At 35.1% G+C, this 22,082-nt stretch overlaps 1 long non-coding RNA gene across 6 annotated transcripts in view; it reads right to left on the reverse strand.

The window, feature by feature from the left end:
- The window catches only part of LOC130543338 (uncharacterized), a 216,224-nt gene that overhangs the window by 13,838 nt on the left and 180,304 nt on the right, over window positions 1-22,082 (reverse strand). For 4 of the 6 annotated variants that reach the window (XR_008958632.1, XR_008958631.1, XR_008958628.1 and 1 more), the window contains one exon: window positions 18,862-19,083. The exons of 1 other annotated variant lie outside the window; for it this stretch is intronic. This is a non-coding gene — a long non-coding RNA (uncharacterized LOC130543338). Of the gene's footprint in view, window positions 1-5,831; window positions 6,781-18,861; window positions 19,084-22,082 lie in introns of those variants that run through there. One more of the 6 variants, XR_008958633.1, reaches the window with a different exon arrangement.

Raw genomic sequence — 22,082 nt, forward strand, 5'->3', positions numbered from 1 at the left:
AACCAAGTGAGCCATTCACGTGGCCCCCTTTTTCTTTTTGAGATTTTGTTTTTAAGTAATCTCTATGCCCAAAGTGGGCTTGAACTTACAACCCTGAGATCACTGAACCAGCCACCCTGTTATTTCTGTTTTTTAAAAAAATTTATACAGTTTTCATTCACTCCTGGGCCTGTTGAAATAGTTATTGGGCATATTAACTGATCTTAATATGCAATTTGAGTGGAATTTTCAGTTAGTGTTTCCTGGGTCTAAATATTTACCTATAAGTAAATATAAAAATATATCTACAAGATAGAATTGATAAATACAGGGTTTACTAAAGTGTTCTTATATTAACAAGCTATATATTAAGGATACCTGACAAGGCAGGGGTGGGGGTACTTGAAGTATGCTGATCAGTTGAAGACTTTCTGAAGAAGTAGCATTTGATCTAAGTTCTTAAGACTGTGAGGGAGCAAACTAAGTGCACATCCAGGAAAAAGCAAAGGGAATAGCCAATGCATGGGCTCAGAAGCTTGAAAGGCCTTGTAATGATTAAGGAACAAAAGAGACCCACGGGGACCTGTGAGCTGAAGACCAAGGAAGAAATGAGTTTGGGAAGGTAGTCAAAGCCCTGATGACAGAGGGCTCTGTAGGTTACAGGAGTCTGAGTTCTTATTCAAAGTGTAATGAGAAGAAATAAGAAATTTTAACCAGTTCTGTGATGGGTGGGTGGGATGGAGGTGGTGGTCAGTAGTTATTGGAGTTATATTTTCAAAAGAGCTACTGGACAATGGGTTGTAGTGAAGTTACAGATGAAGAGAGAGTTATGAAACTCAAAAATGGTTAGATAGATATCTTAAGATAGTTAATATTTTACTAAAAATTTCTATAATAATAGCATTTTATAGCACTATGTGTGAGATCCCATTGTCAATACTTCCCATGTACAAACTCAGTTTTTATAATAGCTACATGAAGCATCCCAATTATAACAGGTGAGGCAAATAAAGCACAGAGAGGTTAAGGAACTGCCAAGGTTTATACAGCTAGGAGGTGGTAGAATTAGGAACTGAACTTATAATATTTAATTTCAAATTTAATTGTATGTGATTTTTTAAAACTTATTTTCCTCCTAAGCATGTTAGATTCTAAAATATTGCTAAGCAAAGACTGGCTTTCCCATTCTTTTCATATACAGCTGCTTAGTTTACAGTTCACTATCTCAGATATAGGCTAACTATGCCACGTAAAAAATAAGGACCATGAACTTTTTCTTTTCCCAGATACACCACCAAAATTAGAGCTCAATAAATACTGTTAAATGACTGGTATGGTGACTAATATAACAAAATAAAAATTATAAATGACTGGTTGAATATGCAGTCAGCCAATCTACCTTAGAAGTGTCTTAATGACGTATAGAGATTTAGATAGCTCAAAATATAATTTTGATATTGGTGTTTTGATTGCTTTTTGCCTTGATATTAATTGAGAAAGTTAAATATATTTAAGTTTAGTTTATCATTTTAATTATAGACAATTTCTACAGATAAGAATATCCTAATTTTATAAAAGAAAAATTAAAGGGCAGTCTAACCTACCTGAAGGTTTGAAGGCACAAAACAGTTAAAAACAAAAAATAGGGGGCACCTACTGTCTCAGTCTGTTAAGCTCTGCCTTCGGCTCAGCTCATGATCTCAGGGTCCTAGGATCCAGCCCTGTATTGGGCTCAGTGGATATCTGCTTCTCCCTCTGCTTCTGCCTCTCCCCATGCTTGTGCTCTCACGCTCTCAAGCTCTCCCTCTTTCTCAAATAAATAAATAAATAAAATCCTAAAAAACAAAACAAAACAAAACAAAACAAACAAACAGAAAAACCCCAAAAAGTAGCAAGTGTGAGTTGGAGTATGAAGGTAAAGAAACTTTTAGATATGTGGCGTGTGAATTTGTACAATCACTTTGAAGAGAAATTGGAAATAACTATAAAGTTGAAAATATGCCTGTCCTTAACAAACAATTCTACATGTACTAAGTATATATATACACTTATGTACTAAGCATAAATATATACACACTCTCACACACACCTATGTACTAAGTATAAATATATATATTTATATATTTTGTGTGTCAGTGTATATACACATATATAATAAAAATATTCTAGAGAAAATTTTGATCATGAAGAAGAGATATTCACTGCAGTATCATTGACAATATATAAAAATTAAAAACAACCTAAATGTCCATCAGTATGGGAATGAATACAAAATTGTAATTGAATAATACAATGGAATAATTCATAATAGTTAAAATAGATGTATCTATATATCTGTCAGCATGGAAAGAAGAATGGTGAATTAAATAAGATTATTACAAAAAGATTCATAAATTTAAAAAACCTGTATTAAATATTAAAATACCCCCAAATAATAATATATATACTAATAATAATGATATATGTTATTTAAAATAAAGTAAATGTAGAAAAAAAAATGAAAAGAAAGTATGGCTTCAACCCAGGGTAAAGTTGACCTCTGAGAAGGATGAAGGGGATAAGATAACATTAAACATATTTTATCATTTCATTTCTTTACAAAAAATAACATATAGTAAGTATGAGAAAAATATTAACATGTTAAAGGGTGTGAAGATATATATATTTACATTATGAAGGTTCACTGTGTTTGCAATATATTGCAACTGAAAATTCTTCCACTTTTCCCAAATCAACAGAAAATATCAATTTGATGACTTGATAAATAGATTCAAAGTGTTGTGGACATGCAAACACTAAAATCTGGTTTTGGTTTTCTTTAATTTAGTTTTTCCTTTTAAAAAAGTAGTATATATTTTCTTATTTTATATGTATATTTATAGAAACCCATGATTCAGAAATTCACATTAGGAAACATGTCAGTACTCTCTATGTTAGATAATTTATAAGATCTGTCACAGACATTTTTTTAAAAGATTTTATTTATTTATTTGACAGAGAGACAGCCAGTGAGAGAGGGAACACAAGCAGGGGGAGTGGGAGAGGAAGAAGCAGGCTCCCAGCGGAGCAGGCAGCCCGATGCGGGACTCCATCCCAGGACTCTGGGATCACACCCTAAGCCGAAGGCAGACACTTAACGACTGAGCCACCCAGGCGCCCCTGTCACAGACATTTTTTAAACGAGAATATTATATTCATAAAAGGAGTTATCCAAAGTATTTACCCACTCTTAAAATTCTATGATGCCATAATTACTCTCCCATGCAAGCACTCCAGACTGGTCATGCCAGCCTCATAACTTCCATATAAATTTAATATTATTGTTAGCAATACAAGTAGAAAATCTAAGGCTTAAAGAGATTAAATAACTTGACCAAGTTCACAAATCTAGGAACCTATATCCATCTGATTCCAGAGTCTTCATCCTTAGCGACCATATCACACTGCCACACAAGCAGAAGCCTGCTGAAATTGTTTGGTTCACTCAGATGTGTGCAATTAATATATCATCAAAGTGTATTTCTTAGCCATCTGTGTCCAGTACAACTCAAATCCTGTTCATGTCTACTAACTTAGTAACCCATTCAAAGAAAGTGGCTAAAGCAATTTAAACTTTTCTTAAATATCAGATTAATGCTAAGGAAAACTTAATTTTGAAAGGAAATGAAAGCTAAGTAATACATCTGTACAGCTGGATTTAATTAATATTCACATGATACCCATTTTAATTTGAGAAACCAAATGGAAGAGAATTTCTCAATATAATTAACATTTAAAAATATGCTTTTTATTAATATCTGAATAGTTGCAAGATTTAAAAATGTCAATATTGCTTATAATACAATCCACTTTTAAAATGCAGCTATTTACATTGTACTATTGTACTAAAGATATTTTAAGGAGGATCAAAGAAAATGAAGAGAGATTAAAAGTTTATACAAAAATAAATATAAAGGTTATCAGGTGGATGATGTAGATATATATGCATATATTTATGTATGATAAGAAGCTATAATGTTCTAATGTCATTATTTTCATTATTCATTAAAAGCCTGATACTATAAGAATATATCATTATTTGTAATAATTTATTGTACTATTTCATATGTAAATATAAATAATACCGTATTGAAATTCACTTCCCATTTATAGACAATATAATAAATTAATATCATAATTAAAATGAAACTAATACATATATATCTGAAGTATGTTATATTTGGATTCTTAGAAAAGTAATTGCATTTTTCAGAAAATAATGCTTTGCTTATAGCTATATAAAATAATAATCTGAAGATAATTTAACATTTATAATATTGTTGTTAAAGATATATGATAAATTTATACTGCTTCCCTGAAGTTGAGTTGTTCTGTTTGTTTTTCTTTATATTTATTTTTAGACCTTTTTTTTTTCATCAGAAAGAGATTTGTGGTGAAGCATTATTTATTTCCTCTTGTCTGGCAGTTCAATTTACAGGTAGAACACTTAGATTGGCACATTTCTCTTTCCTTCCCTTGTTCTCATTAGCAGGGAGTCTTAATCTCCTCTTTCCTGTGCCTTTCTGAATAATCACACTATATCACTATCCCAGTGGGATCTAAACAAAGATTGAGTAGAAAATTAGGATCACAACCAAGTAGGTTTAAGAATAAGGTCATAATAATGAAAAATCAATAGAACATACAAAGAGGCATTTTAAAATCAGTTTGATGCTTGTTTGTGTGTTGTTTATGTTACAATTTCCATGATTCCACTACTTTTCAGTTGAAATCTATGGCAATATAGTCCATTTTCCCTCACTATAAAACATATCATACTGGGCTCTCTATGCCCTCCAAAATTGATTTCAGTCCTCCTGAACCTGGTCAGTACTATTCTTCATGATCATAAGGAGTCCTACTGTGCTTATAAATGAATCTATTTATGTACAAAGAACTGTGGTGACCTGTTCTAAGTCATGTAATCGCTTTTCATTCTTCTTGCCCTTATTCAGATAGGCATGGGTAAAATAATATAGAGAAGATGAGTTTTCTTCATCATAGTTAGGCTGACATTCAAATGCCTTGGAGACTCCGGTGCAGCCATGTGGAGTGAGAGATGATGTACCTGAGTAATGACATCCTGACCCACTGCCAGCCTAGGTATTGATATTATATAGGAGGTGCCCAGCTGGATGTGAGAGAAGGAACAGACAAGCTTAAAGAGGGTGAGATGTGCAGCACTGTGCAAGCGTTTCTGCTTAGTCATCCAGGAAAGCAGGAATTGTTTCATAACACAAGTTGAATAATGCAAAGCCTTCCATGAAAATCAAAACAAAGTTTTATTTGATAAAGTGTTTATCTAGCATTTACATTTTAAAGACTACGGATATTGTAAGAAAGTCAAGTAGGGGCAATGGAAACCAGACAGTGAGGAACAAGAACATTGCAGAAGAGGGGTCACCAAATTTGAAGGAAGAAAAATGCAGTTTTGATTATGACCAAGTACTGGCAAGCAATGATTAGTGGCTGTTTTCAGTTCTTCAGGATGGATGGTAAAATCTTAGCAAATTGAACTCTAAACTTGTTAATATTTGAATAAATATTTAGCTATATGGTAAGCAGCAAACTAAGTATTTTCCTTGAATTATCTTTTTTGATACTCAAAACAATCCTATGGTGGAATATAGAATCTCCAGTTTTAAAAAAAATGGAAACACACCAGAGAAACAAACAAAAAAGTAGTAAATGGTTGAGTCACAAACCTATTCTCAAAGTCATTAAATCATATTATCTAAAAATATAGTAGAATCAAATCAAATCCCTCTCAATTTACTGTGTGTGACTTGAATGATAAATAATATATAGTCCTAATTGGAGAGTAAGGATACAGTTGTATTTACCCATATTTTTGTCATCTAGATGAAATTCTAAATTTAAAGAACTCTCAGATTTTGTTTTATATCTGTGTATCTATTAATATCTACAACTTGGCTAGCTTTACTCTACCTGGAAATAAAAGCCAAAATTCTATGGCCTACAGTGGAAAAACCTGGCAAATAGGTCTATCCCCTGATAATTTTATTCATCGCTCATTCATTTATGAAACAGTCTAATCATATAAAATACTGTGAACCATAAAAACATGGTTCTTCTGATCATGGATATTATAGAATTTTGAATTAATGAAAATTAATTACATCTGGGTGTTCAGTTAATCTTACTAGTGCATTACCATCTTCATACAGATTGAAAGCACAAATCCTTCAAAACAAATTCCTCCTTTAGCAGATCTATCAATGCAGGTAGGGGAACCAAGTACGCAGAGATTGTAGGGCCATAGAAAAACTGTCAATATTACTGAAAGGAGAACCCAAAGTTATAACTTACTAACAATGAAATTCACTACAGCCATCGAGATTGCATTATTGGACTGTATTAAGTACACACTGGGGAGGCACTGAAGGACCTCAGACTGAAGGGCTGAGAACTTTCCACTGTGGCCCTCTCTTGTCTTTAGGCCCTGCAGCTGTTCCTCTCTATCCACATTTGTTTCTGACATTTGGTCCCTGACTATCTCTTGCCATTTCTCTGGATAAAATCCAATTTGTCCAAACAATGACCGCTACTTGTAAGATAGTATCTCTGTTTTCCAAACTGGCTGAGTTTTGGCTGAACTTTGAATATCCTGCTAAAGCCTACACAATATTCTGCCCTCAGGCCCTAAGTTAGAAGTTTCCTTAGGAATCTTCTCATCGCAGCTTTTAAAAAAACATTCTGGTTGGTTTTCTGCTATGATGCTCACAGAGCCTTGTACATTGCCTGAAAAACAAAAAGAAAATGATCTATAATATTCATTGCTAACTGTTGTTTATAATTAGGACTTAAGAGTTATTCTCTTGTAATAGTTTGTGCTATTTGTTTCCCCTCTCTTCTTATGTCTCCCCACAGCATTTTGTGCAGGGGTTCTCAATCAAGGGACATTTGTTGATGTCTGGAGACACTTTTTGCTGTCACATCTGGGAAGTCACAGTGCTACTGGCACCTGGGGATAGTATCCAAGGACACTGCTAAACATCCTATGGTGCACAGGACAGCGCCCTCCAACAAAGAATTATCTAGTCCAAAATGCCGCGAGTGTTGATGTTGAGACATTTGATTTACAGGAAGTAGTTCAGTTACTATATAAGATATGCAATTATTAACAAATATAGAAAGCCTAAAGAGTTAAAAATTCTATTTAGGATATAAAATTTATCTAAAAGTGGTTTGGTGTTCAAAGTTCCTTTTCCACTGTAGTAAAATATAGTTGATCTTTAAAAGCATGCATTTTAAAATAGATTCCTAGCATCTAAAAAAAAAATTTAACATTCTCAAAACTCTTACATATTTCTATTCCATTTAGCACGTCTCCATAATTAACTCCATTTTTTTCCAAATATGCAATGAGATTGACACTAATAGTATGACTTATTTGTACTGATTAAATTGTCTCCTAATTATAAAAGGCTAAAAATAGAACTAAAATTCATTTTGCATAAAGATTTTTTAAATAACAAAACTGATTTTCTTGTTCAATTTAAAAATGATTACTTTTCTGTTTGATTGCATATGTATATCTAAATGTTCAAAACTGTTTATATTAATATGTATTAGTATTAGATCCTTTAGAAGACAATCTTTTATTTCATATATGTAAGATATTAATCTCCTATTTTTGGCATCAATATTCATGTTTCTGACTACAATAAGCATAATTGACCATTATACCTTTTTAAATTGTCAACTAAAGGATATTTAAAAACTATAATTTGGCACAGTTTAAAAATGTGAAAATTATACAGATCTAAAAGTTGCATCAACAAAAAAGAGAAATAATATTTTAAACTAAAATTTTATGTTTAAATTTGAAAAAACTAACACTAGTTTAAAAGAATATGCATTATACAGAAAATTTGGTCAAAGTCAAGAATGACAAGGCAAGATGTCTGAAAAATTAGAACTTTTCTGCAGAATATAATCCTAGTTCCAGATTTAAAAAAAAACTAAGTTGTCAGTTATTCATTTGTCTCTGTAGTTATGATGTTTTTCACTAAATGGACTAGTCCAACAAACAAAATTTTATCTAATGTAAGAAGTTTCTAAACCAGAATGAACTAAAATCTCTCTGGAGTAAAGGTGGGGGGTCACACTGCAGAGTGATCTTATGGCAACCTGAAAAAAGGTGGGATGGTGGAGCAGGAACAGGACAGGACTCTTAGGGAAAAACAGAATATAAGAAATTGAATAGTCTCAATATCCATATTTAAAATTCATTTTTGGTTAAACTGAGCCCCTTCAATATGGCAGATGAGTGACATGGATCCTGTTATTTCCCTAACTCACATGGTTCAAATTTCTGTGAAGATGTCACTCTGTCAGTCACACCTCATGGATAGTGTTTACCAAGGGCAGGACAGTGATTAAGACCAATTCATGCCAAAGGCAATAAGGGGTATCTATTACCTATGGAGAATATTGAGATTTTTAAAACAATAATAAAACCAACCAAAGGTTTGGTCTGCTTTTTATTATCATCATGTTCTGGCAATTCCGAATAACATGATAAAATATTTTTTCTCTGTAAGTAGATTGTTGTCACTGTTAGCCATCCCTCTTGGTCATTGCTCATGGACAACCTCCCTAATCACCACAGATTAAGCCAGATACTTTTATCATCCATTTCCTTACAATCCCTATCTTTATCTTAGTGCTTCCCACAATTAAAATAAGTAATTTTTCAATTGATTAATCATATGACAACTTTTCCTCTAGATTGTGATCTTTAAAAAAATAAAGCCTTGGGGTGCCTGGGTGGCTCAGTCGGTTAAGCCTCTGTCCACGGCTCAGGTCATGATCCCAGGATCCTGTGATTGAGCCCCGAGTTGGACTCCATGCTCATCGGGGAGCCTGCTTCTCCCTCTCCCTCTGTCTCCGTCTCCTTGCTTGTGCTCTCTCTGTCAAATAAGTAAATAAAATCTTAAAAAAAAAAAAAGTAAAGCTTTTTTCATATTTTCCAGTGTATCCAGCATACCTTACTATATAGATCATCAGTAAATTCTTACGGAACACATGCATGAATGATACTGATGAAGAATGAATAAATGAATGAATGAATAAAACATAATGCCTGATTTAAACATTCCTAAAATTTTTCAAGAATTGTGTTTGGATTTTAAAACTCTGAATCAAAACTGTCATTTATCTATGCATCTCTAATGGATTGGGTAATTTATTCTCAATAAACCTTTACTTAGCTGAGACACTGTCAAATGAATGTGACCAATCTACAATGGTCTTTATGCTTTTTCCTGTAACAGAAAGTGAATTAACCTGACCATTGTCTTTTTAAAAATTTCTTCTATTGAAGATATCAAAGTGAAATTACTTTAGTAATATTGCTTGATAAATACTTGTGTCATATTTTAATGAATATTTTAAGACATTTTACTTATTTATTTGACCAAGACAGAGAGAGATAAGGAGCACAAGTCAGTGGAGGGGCAAGAAGGAGAGGCAGACTCCCCACTGAGCTGGCAGCCTGACCTGAGGCTTAATCCCAGCACCCTGGGATCATGACCTAGCCTAAGGTAGACGCTTAACCAACTGAGCCACCCAGGCACCCAAAGAATTTCTTTTACTTATATCTTATCTTATTAAGTTTTAATGATCCATTGCTTACACATTACTGCTGCATCTTTAACTGCTTCCTTGCTGAATTACAACCAGCTATATTATCAGTTTATCAGGTATTACATCTTCAATCCCAAGTAATAGACACCAGTGATCTTTAATATATATTTTTCATACAACTGCAAGTATTCAAGTATGGGAGGTGGCAAGGTTGATAACATTATATATAATATCCAGATTCTTAACATTTCTCTGATCAGGCATCTTTTCTTCATCATTACAAAATGGCTAAAGTACTTCCCAACACCACCTCATAGCAATATTCACAAGGAAATTTTCTCAGAAGTCTCAAGGCCAACTTCCCTTTCAGTCTTATTGGCCAGAACTAGGTCACATGTCCACCCCTAAGCCGATCCTTAGCAAAGAAAATGTCATTATTGTCACTGTAACTGGCCCAAGCTAATCAGGATCTCTTTAGAGCTGGGATTGGCAATCACCTACCCCTAAGTCATGTGGGAAATAAACATATTTCTGGAAAAAAAAAGATTTTTTTTTTAGCAAGATAGAAAAGTTGAGGGCACTCTGAAGTGGGCATTAAAAGTATCTGCCATCCTAAGTATCTTGGAAACTGTCCTTACTGAACAAATTATATAAAGGAGCTTAGAGACCATTATTTATACATTATAAATCAATGATATAAATCTTTATTTGCATTTGATTTTTGAATTTTAGAATAGTAATCTTATTCTCACTGTTTTGTTGATATTGTGAGGTTAATATCATCCAGGTTTGTGATAAAAGTTTTTGAAAACATGGAAGGTGATTGAAAAATAGAAATAACTTTTAAAGCCTTTACATATAAAAAAGAAAACTATTTGTCATTTTAAAAATGACCATTGAACCATTTCTTCCCATTTTGGTGAACTTTAATCTCTTTTATTGTGAAATATTTTTTAAAGGATTTCAATGCTCTCTTACAATCAGGTTTTGGAAAGATAATGTTTAGTTTTTTAGAAATGGATTTTTGGAATGAGGTCACTCTTTGATAGTATGATTCACTCTCTGGGCCTTATTCAGCTCTATAATTTAGTCCCTTCATGGTAATGGTCCTCATGCTGAATGGTAGGCTTCACATTTCACTAGTGGAGAATTTATTATGTTTTTCTTAAAAGCCCCACTTTCTCTGATATTTAAAAATAATCTTACTTAAAAAATTAATGAGAAATATGTTTTGTATTTACCAGTTATTGAAATGTTGGATGATGTTTAAAATATCCATTAGTGAATAACAATGTGCATTCATATCTCTGCAGTGGTACTTCTCAGAGCAGAGAAATATTATCCAAATGAAGCTATTAAACAGGAGGTTTATCAAAAATGTAAAAAGTGCTATAGAAAACAGTTCTTTTGGAAGCCAGAAGAATCTCAGAGGCTTAAAATACTCTAGGATCAAAAATAGAACACTACAGTTTGTTAGGGGTAGAAGTATACTTATCTTCCTTCTTGGTGCTAACCAAAGGAGAATAGATAGGATTCTCAATGGATGAAAAGATTATCTTTTAATAGTTGTAGACAAAGGTCCAATAATTCTCCAAATTTGCAGATGGCAGATGACAATTTGTTTTATTCATACATCCCATTTGAATATAGTCAAGGACCCAAGCAGGGACTATGCACAACCAAAGAGACTGGGTAAAGAGGACCTGTTTATAAAGACAGGGCCTGCCTGGTGTGCTTATTACAAAGGAAGCAGATGCCCAAACTAATGGCCTCTAGGAAACCAGGCCCTAAATAAATGGACAGAGGAGACAGAAGAACATGTTATGCATAAAAGGTTATCTTTAAAATGTTAATTTATTTAATAACTTAATCATTCCCACTTTCAAGAGGAAGAGGGAATGAGAAAGAAGAGTTCCAGAGGAGCTCTCCCTCAGCACTGCTTCCAAATGTTGGCAGATTTTCCTTTTTTGTGAGCTCAGGCAGGAGTATGAGGACTGGAGGCACAATCCCACATACCTAGATCATTAGTAAATGGCATCGTATAGCTTCAAGGTACAAAAGAAATGAAATACACATTTGAGATTTTAAAATTTAAAATGCAAGGCTAGCACTAATTTTATTTTAGAGAATTATGATGTCTTTCTACACAGTGATTTGGGATGGAGACAAACAGAAATAGTGTTCTGAACTACTAATTTTATTTAGGAAAACTTACACATTATTTTCGGTCAATGTAGGATAAGAGCCCATGTAAATTTTATGACAAAGGATATTTTTTTAATTTAAAAAGTTAAATATATTAAGTAGCAGCTTTTAAAAAACCAAAGGAGTTTGGCTGAGACAGACTCTCAATCTGAAGTAGAGTAACAGAGCCATAGAAAGTTGAATCTAGGGAAGGAAAAAAGATGGCAGAGGAGTAGGGGTCCCCTTTTTCAGCCAGTCCCCTGAGTCGAGCTGGATAGGTACCAGACCATCCTGAACACCCACGGAATCAGCCTGAGACACAGGAAGATACATCTGGATCTCTACAAATGAACATCTCCAGTGCTGCGGACTGAGATCTCTCTGTTCTGAGACAGAGGCTAGGATATGGCCACAGCTGCTCTGACTCTCAGAAGAGTCACAGAAAACCCCCAGGGAAAGCTTCCAGAGAACAAAAGCCTGGAAATACCGGCTCACATGGTGCCCATCCCCATCCCCCCTCGCAGGGGACACGAGACTCTACCCAAACAGGGTTGCCTGAGTATTGGCACGGCAGACCCCTCCCCCAGAAGGCAGCTGAAAAATCAAGAAGCCCACATCCCTAAGGTCCCTAAAAAACAAGTGCACACTGCCTGGGTCCTGGTCAATAATTTGGGCTCTGCGCATCCCCGCAATCTCTTCTCATCAGAATGACAAGGAGGAGAAATCCTCCCCAGCAAAGAAAAGATAATGAGTCTGTGGCCTCTGCCACAGAACTGATGGATATGGATATAACCAAATTGTCAGAAATGGAGTTCAGAGTAACAATGGTCAAGATGATGTGTAGACTTGAAAAAAATATTAACGAAAATATTAACAAGAATATAGAATTTCTAAGGATGGAAATGAGAGTGAATCTGGCAGAAATTAAAAATGCTATGAATCAAATGCAGTCAAAACTAGATGCTCTGACAGCCAGGGTAAATGAGGCAGAAGAACGAATTAGTGAATTGGAGGATTGGATGGTAGAAGAGAAAGTGAAAACAGAAACTTGGCTCAAAAATCCAATCTCAAGAATGTAGATTACAGGAGATTATTGACTCAATGAAACGTTCCAATGTCAGAATCATTGGCATCCCTGAAGGGATAGAGAAAGAGAGAGGTTTAGAAGAGATATTTGAACAAATTGTAGCTGAAAATTTCCCTAATCTGGCCAAGGAAACAAGCATTCATGTCCAAGAGTCAGAGAGGACCCCTTCCAAGATCAACCACAGCAAACCTACACCACATCATGTCATAGTGCAATTCACAAATATTAGATCCAAGGATACAGTATTGAAAGCGGCCAGGGCAAAAAGATTTCTCACATACAGAGGCAAAAATATCAGAATAACGTTAGACCTGTCTACATAGACCTGAAAAGAGAGGGAGGGTTGGCTGGGTATTTTTAAAGCTCTATCCGAGAAAAACATACAGCCAAGGATCCTTTATCCATCAAAGCTGTCATTCAGAATTGATGGAGAGATAAGGACCTTGCAGGATCGGAAGAAACTGAACAAATTTGTAACCACGAAACCAGCCCTCTACAAAAAATCTTGTAGAGATATTAAGGGGGGTTCTATAAAAGTAAAAAGGCCCCAAGCATGATACAGAACAGAAATTTACAATCCATAGAAACAAAGACTTCATAGGTAACATAACATCATTAAAATCATATCTCTCAATAATCACTCTCAATGTGAATGTCCTAAATGCTCCCATAAAATGACACAGGGTTGTAGATTGGATAAAAAGACATGACCCATCCATTTGCTGTCTACGAGACTCACCTTGAACCTAAAGATACATACAGACTGAAAGTGAAGGGATGGAATACCATTTTTCATGGCAATGGACCTCAAAAGAAAGCTGGGGTAGCAATTCTCATATCAGACAGATTAGATTTTAAACTAAAGACTGTAGTTAGAGATACAGAAGGACACTATATTATTCGTAAAGGATGTATCCAACAAGTGGACATGACAATTATAAATATCTATGCCCCCAACAGGGGAGCAGCTAGATACACAAGCCAACTCTTAACCAGAATAAAGAGACATATAGATGATAATACATTAATAGTAGGGGACCTCAACACTCCACTATCAGCAATAGACAGATCACCTAAGCTAAAATTGACAAAAAAACAAGAGCTTGAATGACATACTAGACCAGATGGACCTCATAGATATATACAGAACTCTACACCCCAGAACAACAGAATACTCATTCTTTTCGAATGCACATGGAACTTTCTCCAGAATAGACCATATACTGGGTCACAAAACAGGTCTCAACCAATATCAAAAGACTGAAATTATTCCCTGCATATTCTAAGACCACAATGCTTTGAAATTGGAACTCAACCACAAGGAAAAATTTGGAAGAAACTCAAACACTTGGAAACTAAGAACCATCCTGCTCAAGAATGACTGGGTAAACCAGGAAATTAAAAATCAATTTAAACAATTAATGGAGACCAACGAGAATGAAAACACAACAGTCCAAAACCTATGGGACACTGCAAAGGTGGTCCTAAGGGGAAAATACATAGCCATCCAAGCCTCACTCAAAAGAATAGAAAAATCTAAAATGCAGTTTTTATATTCTCACCTCAAGAAGCTGGAGCTAGAACAGAAGAATAGGCCTAACCCAAGCACAAGAAAGCAGTTGTTCAAGATTAGAGCAGAGATCAATGAATTAGAAACCAGGAGCACAGTAGAGCAGATCAACAGAACTAGAAGCTGGTTCTCTGAAAGAATAAATAAGATCGATAAGCCACTGGCCAGACTTATTCAAAAGAATAGAGAAAGGACCCGAATTAATAAAATTATGAATGAAAGGGGAGAGGTCACAACCACACCAATGAAATAGGAAGGATCATTAGAAACTTTTATCAACAGCTTTATGCCAATAAATTTAACAACCTAGAAGAAATGGATGCCTTCCTGGAAACCTATAAACTACCAAGACTGAAGCAGGAAGAAATTGACGATTTAAACAGACAGATTAATTATGAAGAGATTGAATTAGTGATCAAAAACCTCCCCCAAAACAAGAGTCCAGGGCCTGACAGATTCCCCGGGGAATTCTACCAAACATTCAAAGAAGATATAATACTTATTCTCCTGAAGCTGTTTCAAAAAATAGAAACAGAAGGAAAACTACCAAACTCATTCTATGAGGCTAGTATTATCTTGATCCCCAAACCAAAGACCCCAAAATTCAAAAAGGAATTTTGAATTTCTCTCAAAAAGGAGAATTACAGACCAATATCCCTGATGAATATGGATGCCAAAATTCTCAACAAGATCCTAGCTAATAGGATCCAACAGTACATTAAAAGGATCATCCATCATGACCAATTGGGATTCATCCCTGGGATGCAAGGGTGGTTCAACATTCGCAAATCGATCAGTGTGATAGATCATATCAACACGAAAAGAGTCAAGAACCATATGATCCTCTCAATAGATGCAGAAAAAGCATTTGACAAAACACAGCATCCTTTCCTGATTAAAACCCTTCAGAGTGTAAGGATAGAGGGTACATTCCTCAATTTCATAAAAACCATCTATGAAAAACCTACAGCAAATATCATTCTCAATGGGGAAAAGCTGAAAGCCTTTCCCTTAAGATCAGGAACAAGACAAGGATGCCCACTCTCGCCATTATTATTCAACATAGTACTAGAAGTCCTTGCAACAGCAATCAGATAACAAAAAGGGATAAAAGGTATCCAAATTGGGAAAGAAGAAGTCAAACTGTCTCTCTTCACAGATGACATGATACTCTATATAGAAAACTCAAAAGACTCCACCCCCAAACTACTAGAACTTATAGAGCAATTCAGTAATGTGGCGGGATACAAAATCAATGCTCAGAAATCAGTTGCATTTCTATACACGAATAATGAGCCTGAAGAAAGAGAAATTAGGGAATCCATTCCATTTACAATGGCACCAAAAATCATACGTTATCTTGGAATTAACTTAACCAGAGACGTAAAGTATCTATATTCTAGAAACTACAAATCACTCTTGAAAGACATTGAAGAAGACACAAAAAGATGGAAAAATATTCCATGCTCATGGTTCAGAAGAATAAACATAGTTAAAATGTCTATGTGACCCAGAGCAATCTACACTTTCAATACCATCCCGATCAAAATACCAAAGACATTTTTCAAAGAACTGGAACAAACAGCCCTTAAATTTGTGTGGAACCAGAAAAGGCCCCGAATCGCCAAGAAATTGTTGAAAAGGAAGAACAAAGCTGGTGGCATCATGTTGTTGGATTTCAAGCTATATTACAAAGCTGCGATCACAAAGACAGCATGGTACTGGCACAAAAACAGACACATAGACCAATGGAACAGAAGAGAGAACCCAGAAATGGACCCTCGGCTCTTTGGGCAACTAATCTTTGAGAAAGCAGGAAAAAACATCCGGTGGAAAAAAGACAGTCTCTTCAATAAATGGTGCTGGGAAAATTGGACAGCTATATGCAAAAGAATGAAACTTGACCACTGTCTCACACCATACACAAAGATAAACTCCAAATGGATGAAAGACCTCGATGTGAGACAGGAATCCATCAAAATCATAGAGGAGGACATAGGCTGCAACCTCTTCAACATCGGCCACAGCAACTTTTTTCATGACACATCTCCAAAGGTAAGAGAAACAAAAGAAAAAAATGATCTTGTGGGACTTCATCAAGATACAAAGCTTCTGCACAGCCAAGGAAACAGTCAAAAAAACTAAGAGGCAGCCCACAGAAAGGGAAAAGATGTTTGCAAATGACACTACAGATAAAAGACTGGTATCCAAGATCTACAAAGAACTTCTTAAACTCAAACTTTCCCATGTATTCATGGGAAACAAATAATCAAATCAAAAAATGAGCAGAAAATATGAACAGACACTTTTCCAATGAAGACATACAAATGGCTAACACACACATGAAAAAATATTCAAAATCATTAGCCATCAGGGAAATTCAAATCAAAGCCACACTGAGATATCACCTTACGCCAGTTAGAATGGCAAAAATTGACAAAGCAGGAAAGAACAAATGTTGGAGAGGATGTGGAGAAAGGGCATCCCTCTTACACTGTTGGTGGGAATGCAAGTTGGTACAGCCACTCTGGAAAACAGTGTGGAGGTCCCTTAAAAAGTTAAAAATAGAGCTACCCTATGATCCAGCAATTGCACTACTGGGTATTTACCCCAAAGATACAGACGTAGTGAAGAAAAGGGCCATATGCACCCTAATGTTCATAGCAGCATTGTCCACAATAGCTAAGTTGTGGAAGGAGCCAAGATACCCTTCAACAGACAAATGGATTAAGAAGATGTGGTCCATATATACAATGGAATATTACTCAGCCATCAAAAAGAACGATTTCACAACATTTGCAGCAACATGGATGGGACTGGAGGAGATAATGCTAAGGGAAATAAGTCAAGCAGAGAAAGTCAATTATCATATGGTTTCACTCATTTATGGAACATAAGAAGTAGGAAGATTGGTAGGAGAAGGAAGGGAGGAATGAAGGGGGTAAACAGAAGGGGGAATGAACCATGAGAGACTACGGACTCTGGGAAACAAACTGAGGGCTTCAGAGGGGCGGAGGGTGGGGGAATGGGGTAGGCCAGTGGTGGGTATTAAGGAGGGCACGTATTTCATGGTGCATTGGGTGTTATACACAACTAATGAATCATCAAACTTTACATCAAAAACTAGGGATGTGCTGTATGGTGACTAACATAATATAATAAAAAATGATTATTAAAAAAAGAATAACAGTAATAATGGGAAACAGTGATACATGCAATAAATGAAACTATGGAAACCGTAAAATGGGAAATTTAAATTAAGTCAAGTAGACAACAAGACTTCCTGGAAGACACAACACTTTAATGATTATAGTTAGAGAAGCCCATGATAAACTAATATGTATGCCTGGAAGAATACCAAATTTTCATTTATGTAATTAGGATAGAAAATATTTTATTAGTAACTTTAGGCAGATATGAATAGAGCTGGTCTTTCAGTTAAAAAGAACTGATTTGGATGCTTGGCTTTGCCACGTACTGGCTAAGAGAAACTTGGGTAAATTCTTTAACCCCATTACTACCTAAATTCCTTATTGTTAAGATGGAAACAAAAATAGTACCTATCTATTATAAAGGTTTCCTTGTGTGTTAAACAGTGTATGTAGATTTTGACAACAGTGTCTGGAGCATAGTAAGCATTCAATAAATTATGTTATTATTGCTACAAAAAAATAATGTTGAATCTAAAAACGATTAGAAATGAGCACATCTGATTCTCTTATTCAAAAAGGAGTCAGATTAGTCTCAGGAAGTTTAAATGCTTTGCCTAATGTTATGACAATGAAACAAATGATAACCAAATCCGCTCTGGTCTGGTAGGTGCCTCGTCCACTCTATATTCTTATTTAGCTTAGATTTTTATCATCAAACAACAACAACAACAACAAAACAAACAAACAAACAAACAAACAAAAAACTACAGTTGGAAAAAATGACTGTTTTAAGAGAGAAATCCCATGTACTTCTTTGTTAAGACTTGGAATATGATGTCTTATAATAATGTAATTTTTCAGGTGTTTTGTGACTTCTATGTTTTCTGATAATTGATGTGTTGTACTTTTCACAATGCATTCTAAAGTACTATGTAACTGGTGCATTTCATTCCCTGCATTATATGATGTTTAAAAAAGTTCCTAATATTTATCCCATGACACATGATTTTCCCAGTGAGAAATTGCTTACATTATTTACTTTGCCAGAAAATAATCTTTCACTTTGATCCGGTGTCAGATGAGCATCTTTTTTTGATGTTACTGCATCGAGTGATGTAGCAGTAATGACAAAGATCTGGAAATGGAAATAATCTCTTAATAAATCTGACTGTAGGTAAAGCTGAATTATTGCATTTCAAGGAAATTTATTTAGAGATAAATAAATCCATGTCAAGTAAAGTTAGTTGTGGAGATGCTAAGTTTTAGAGATGCTAGGTATCTGACCACAAAAAGAACTCGAAATTTTGAATGAAACTGGACCACATTCTTACACCATACACAAAAAATTCCAAATGGATGAGAGACTAAATATGAGATAGGAAACCATCAAAATCCAAGAGGAGAACACAGGCAGCAATCTCTTTGACATCAGCCATAGCAACTTCTTACTAGACACGTCTCTGGAAGCAAGGGAAACAAAAGCAAAAATGAATTACTGGCACTTCATCACGATACAAACTTCTGCACAGCAAAGGAAACAATCAACAAAACTAAAAGTCAACCTACTCTTTACATGGGTGACAAAGAAACTGTGCCATACTCTGAGACATAAATGTTTGTCATTTGTAGCTAGCATTACATTGGCAGGGCTAGCAATGAGTGTCAAAAACAAGAGTCTCTTGATCTGAATCCCTAATTTTGGGAGCAAGCTTCAGGTGTCCATTCTTCTTTGTTTAACTGTAATAGTCTGGGCAGTGTCCTGACCTAGACATACATGGCTCCACTGGAGAACCCAGTGCCAGGACTGCCAGCACTCCTATGGTGAAATTATTCTTGGAGTCATTCTCAGTGGGTCATTCACGGTCCTTCAGTTTTTCCAACAATGTGTAAGTACATAATTCCCTCTATTCAATTCCTTTCTGTTTAATATAACTAGATTTTCTTTTCAAACTTTCTTCAATGAACAAACCCACTTTTAACTTTCACAACAAACTTAAATATACACAAAGAACAAAGAAAATTAGAGTAGCTAATTATGAAAAAAAAAGTGAAGATAGAGCTGGCAGATTGAAAGGTAGAAAAATATGAGGCATCAATAAATGGAGATATGTAACATATTCAAGTAGTTAACTTGTTAAAAACAACTCCTAGATTTCAGGACTTAACAAAAGTATTTTTTTTTTATCACATCACAGTCCAAGGTGATTACTAAACAGCTCTCCTTTCTATAGTCATTTAGAGTTTCTGCCTATTTTCATATTTTTGGCTACACTCTTCTTAGTATCCTCTGTGTAGGGTGACCAATTGTCCTGGTTTGCCCAGGACTGAAAGGGGTTCCTGGATCACAGAACTTCACTGCTGATCCTGGAGTATTTCCAAGCATACTAAGGAGGTTGTTCACACTAGTCTTAAAAATCCTCTCCCTGAAAAGAGAAACAAAGCCATGCAGGGGATGTTTTCATGGACTAGGTCTGGAAGTGGCATACATCACTTCCACTAACATTTCATTATATACTGTATTGTAAGTAAAGATGAAAAGATATAGTCTAGTGGTAACTAGTAAGAATAAGGAAATAAAAATGTCAGAGAACAGAAGCAGAGTCTGAAAAATCCAGTCTTCTCTTCACCAAAATCGGGTTCACATTTTTCCATATATCTCCTCTTCAACAGAGAGTATCCAAAGTCTTAACAAATCACTGTATACAGCAAAAAAACACAATATTTCCAGCGGACGGACATCAGCCGTAAGATAGTCCCTTGGCAACTTGTGAACTAAAAAGACAAGCTATCTGCTCCACTATAAAATCAGTCAGACAGTAAAAGGTAATAATAATAGAAATTGGATGAAGGTGGTCAAAAGGTACAAACTTTCAGTTATAAGTTAAATAAGTAGTAAGAATGTAATGTACAACATGATGACTATAGTCAATGTTGCTATATCGTATATTTTAAAGTTGTTAAGAGAGTAAATCCTAAGAGTTCTTTCCAGAAGGAAAAAAAAATTCTTTTTGCCTTAAAAAATAGAAATTTGCTTTTAGTAAGGGGAAAGAATAGACATACAACAATTATTCATTCAAAACAATTTGGTGATTCCTTTGGGTAAAAATTTCGAATGCTCTCTACACATGGAACTCATTGGAGATCCTTGATCAAATGTAGATTTATGGGGAATGGAAAGGTTGTTGATTTCAGTTTAGTTTAGTTTAGTTTTTAGTTTAGTTTAGTTTAGTTTAGTTTGGTTTTGGCGGCGGGTGGGGGGAGGGTGTTAAAAGCCATTGTGTTAGTTTCATAGGGCTGCCATAACAAAGTACCAAGAATTGGGTGGCTTAAATAACAAACATTTCTCTCCTTGCTGTTCTGGTGTCTTGAATTCTGATATAGGTGTTGTCAGGGTTGATATTGGGTGAGGGAGAATCTGTTCTATTTCTCTCCTCTAGTTTTTTTGGTGTGCTGGCAGTCCTTGGTGTTCTCTGGCTTGTAAATATCCACCTCATCTTCCCATGGCATTTCCCTGTGTGTGTATCTCTGTTTCCAAATTTCTCCTTTTTATAAGAATACCAATCTTATTGGAGTAAGAGCCCATCCTATTCCAGTATGACCTAATCTTAACTAATCACCTCTGAAATGACCTTATTTCCATATAGGGTCACATTTTGAACTACTGGGGGTTAGGATATGAATTTTGGAAGGATACAATTTAACCTATTACAGGCATGACTAGACAACAGATAAAAATTTGTTTTTGTTTTTTATTTAAGCCTAGGCCTATAGTATCTTTGGAAATGAATTCCTTTGAAAGTAGTACAGTTCAAATCTTTTTTTACTTGCAGTTAGTCCTCTGTGCCAGTAACCACACCCAAAGTGTCTTCTGCACATAATTCTCAGGCCTGATATATGTCTTTGCTTTCTTACCTCTAAGAATGTCTTTTAACTTAATGAAGTCTACCGTGAGATCTGGCTTAGGTGGAGAGGCCACTCTCTTCAACTGATCTTTGCAGCAACACTTAGTTTTAATAGACTCTGTGGCTCAAAGGCTTTTTAAACTCTCATTTCATACTTTCTGGGTATAGAAACTGCCAGCTTTTTAAAGCTTTCAGAGCCCCAACACTCTCAATTTTATTTTATTTTTATTTGCAAACCAGCCAATTCTTTTCCTGAGCTTATTTCTTTCTGATGATACATTATTAAAAGTCAGCTAGTCATAACCAACGTACACTATAATCATGATTCTTTTCAAACATTTCCCTTCGAGCTGGTAGACATGTGACCTACCTTCTTCCAAGCTATTTTGTGCTATAGTTTTCCCAAACATTTGGTTAACAAGGCTCTCCAATATGCCAGTTTCCTTTGACCCTTTCCTTTCCATCTAGGAGCACATGCTTTTGTTTGGTAGTACTGAACTCTGAGTTACAATATCCATACTGGCCAGGCCAGAGTGGGCTAAATGCTATAATAATAA

Source organism: Ursus arctos, unplaced genomic scaffold (assembly GCF_023065955.2).
Source record: "Ursus arctos isolate Adak ecotype North America unplaced genomic scaffold, UrsArc2.0 scaffold_11, whole genome shotgun sequence".
Taxonomy (NCBI): domain Eukaryota; kingdom Metazoa; phylum Chordata; class Mammalia; order Carnivora; family Ursidae; genus Ursus; species Ursus arctos.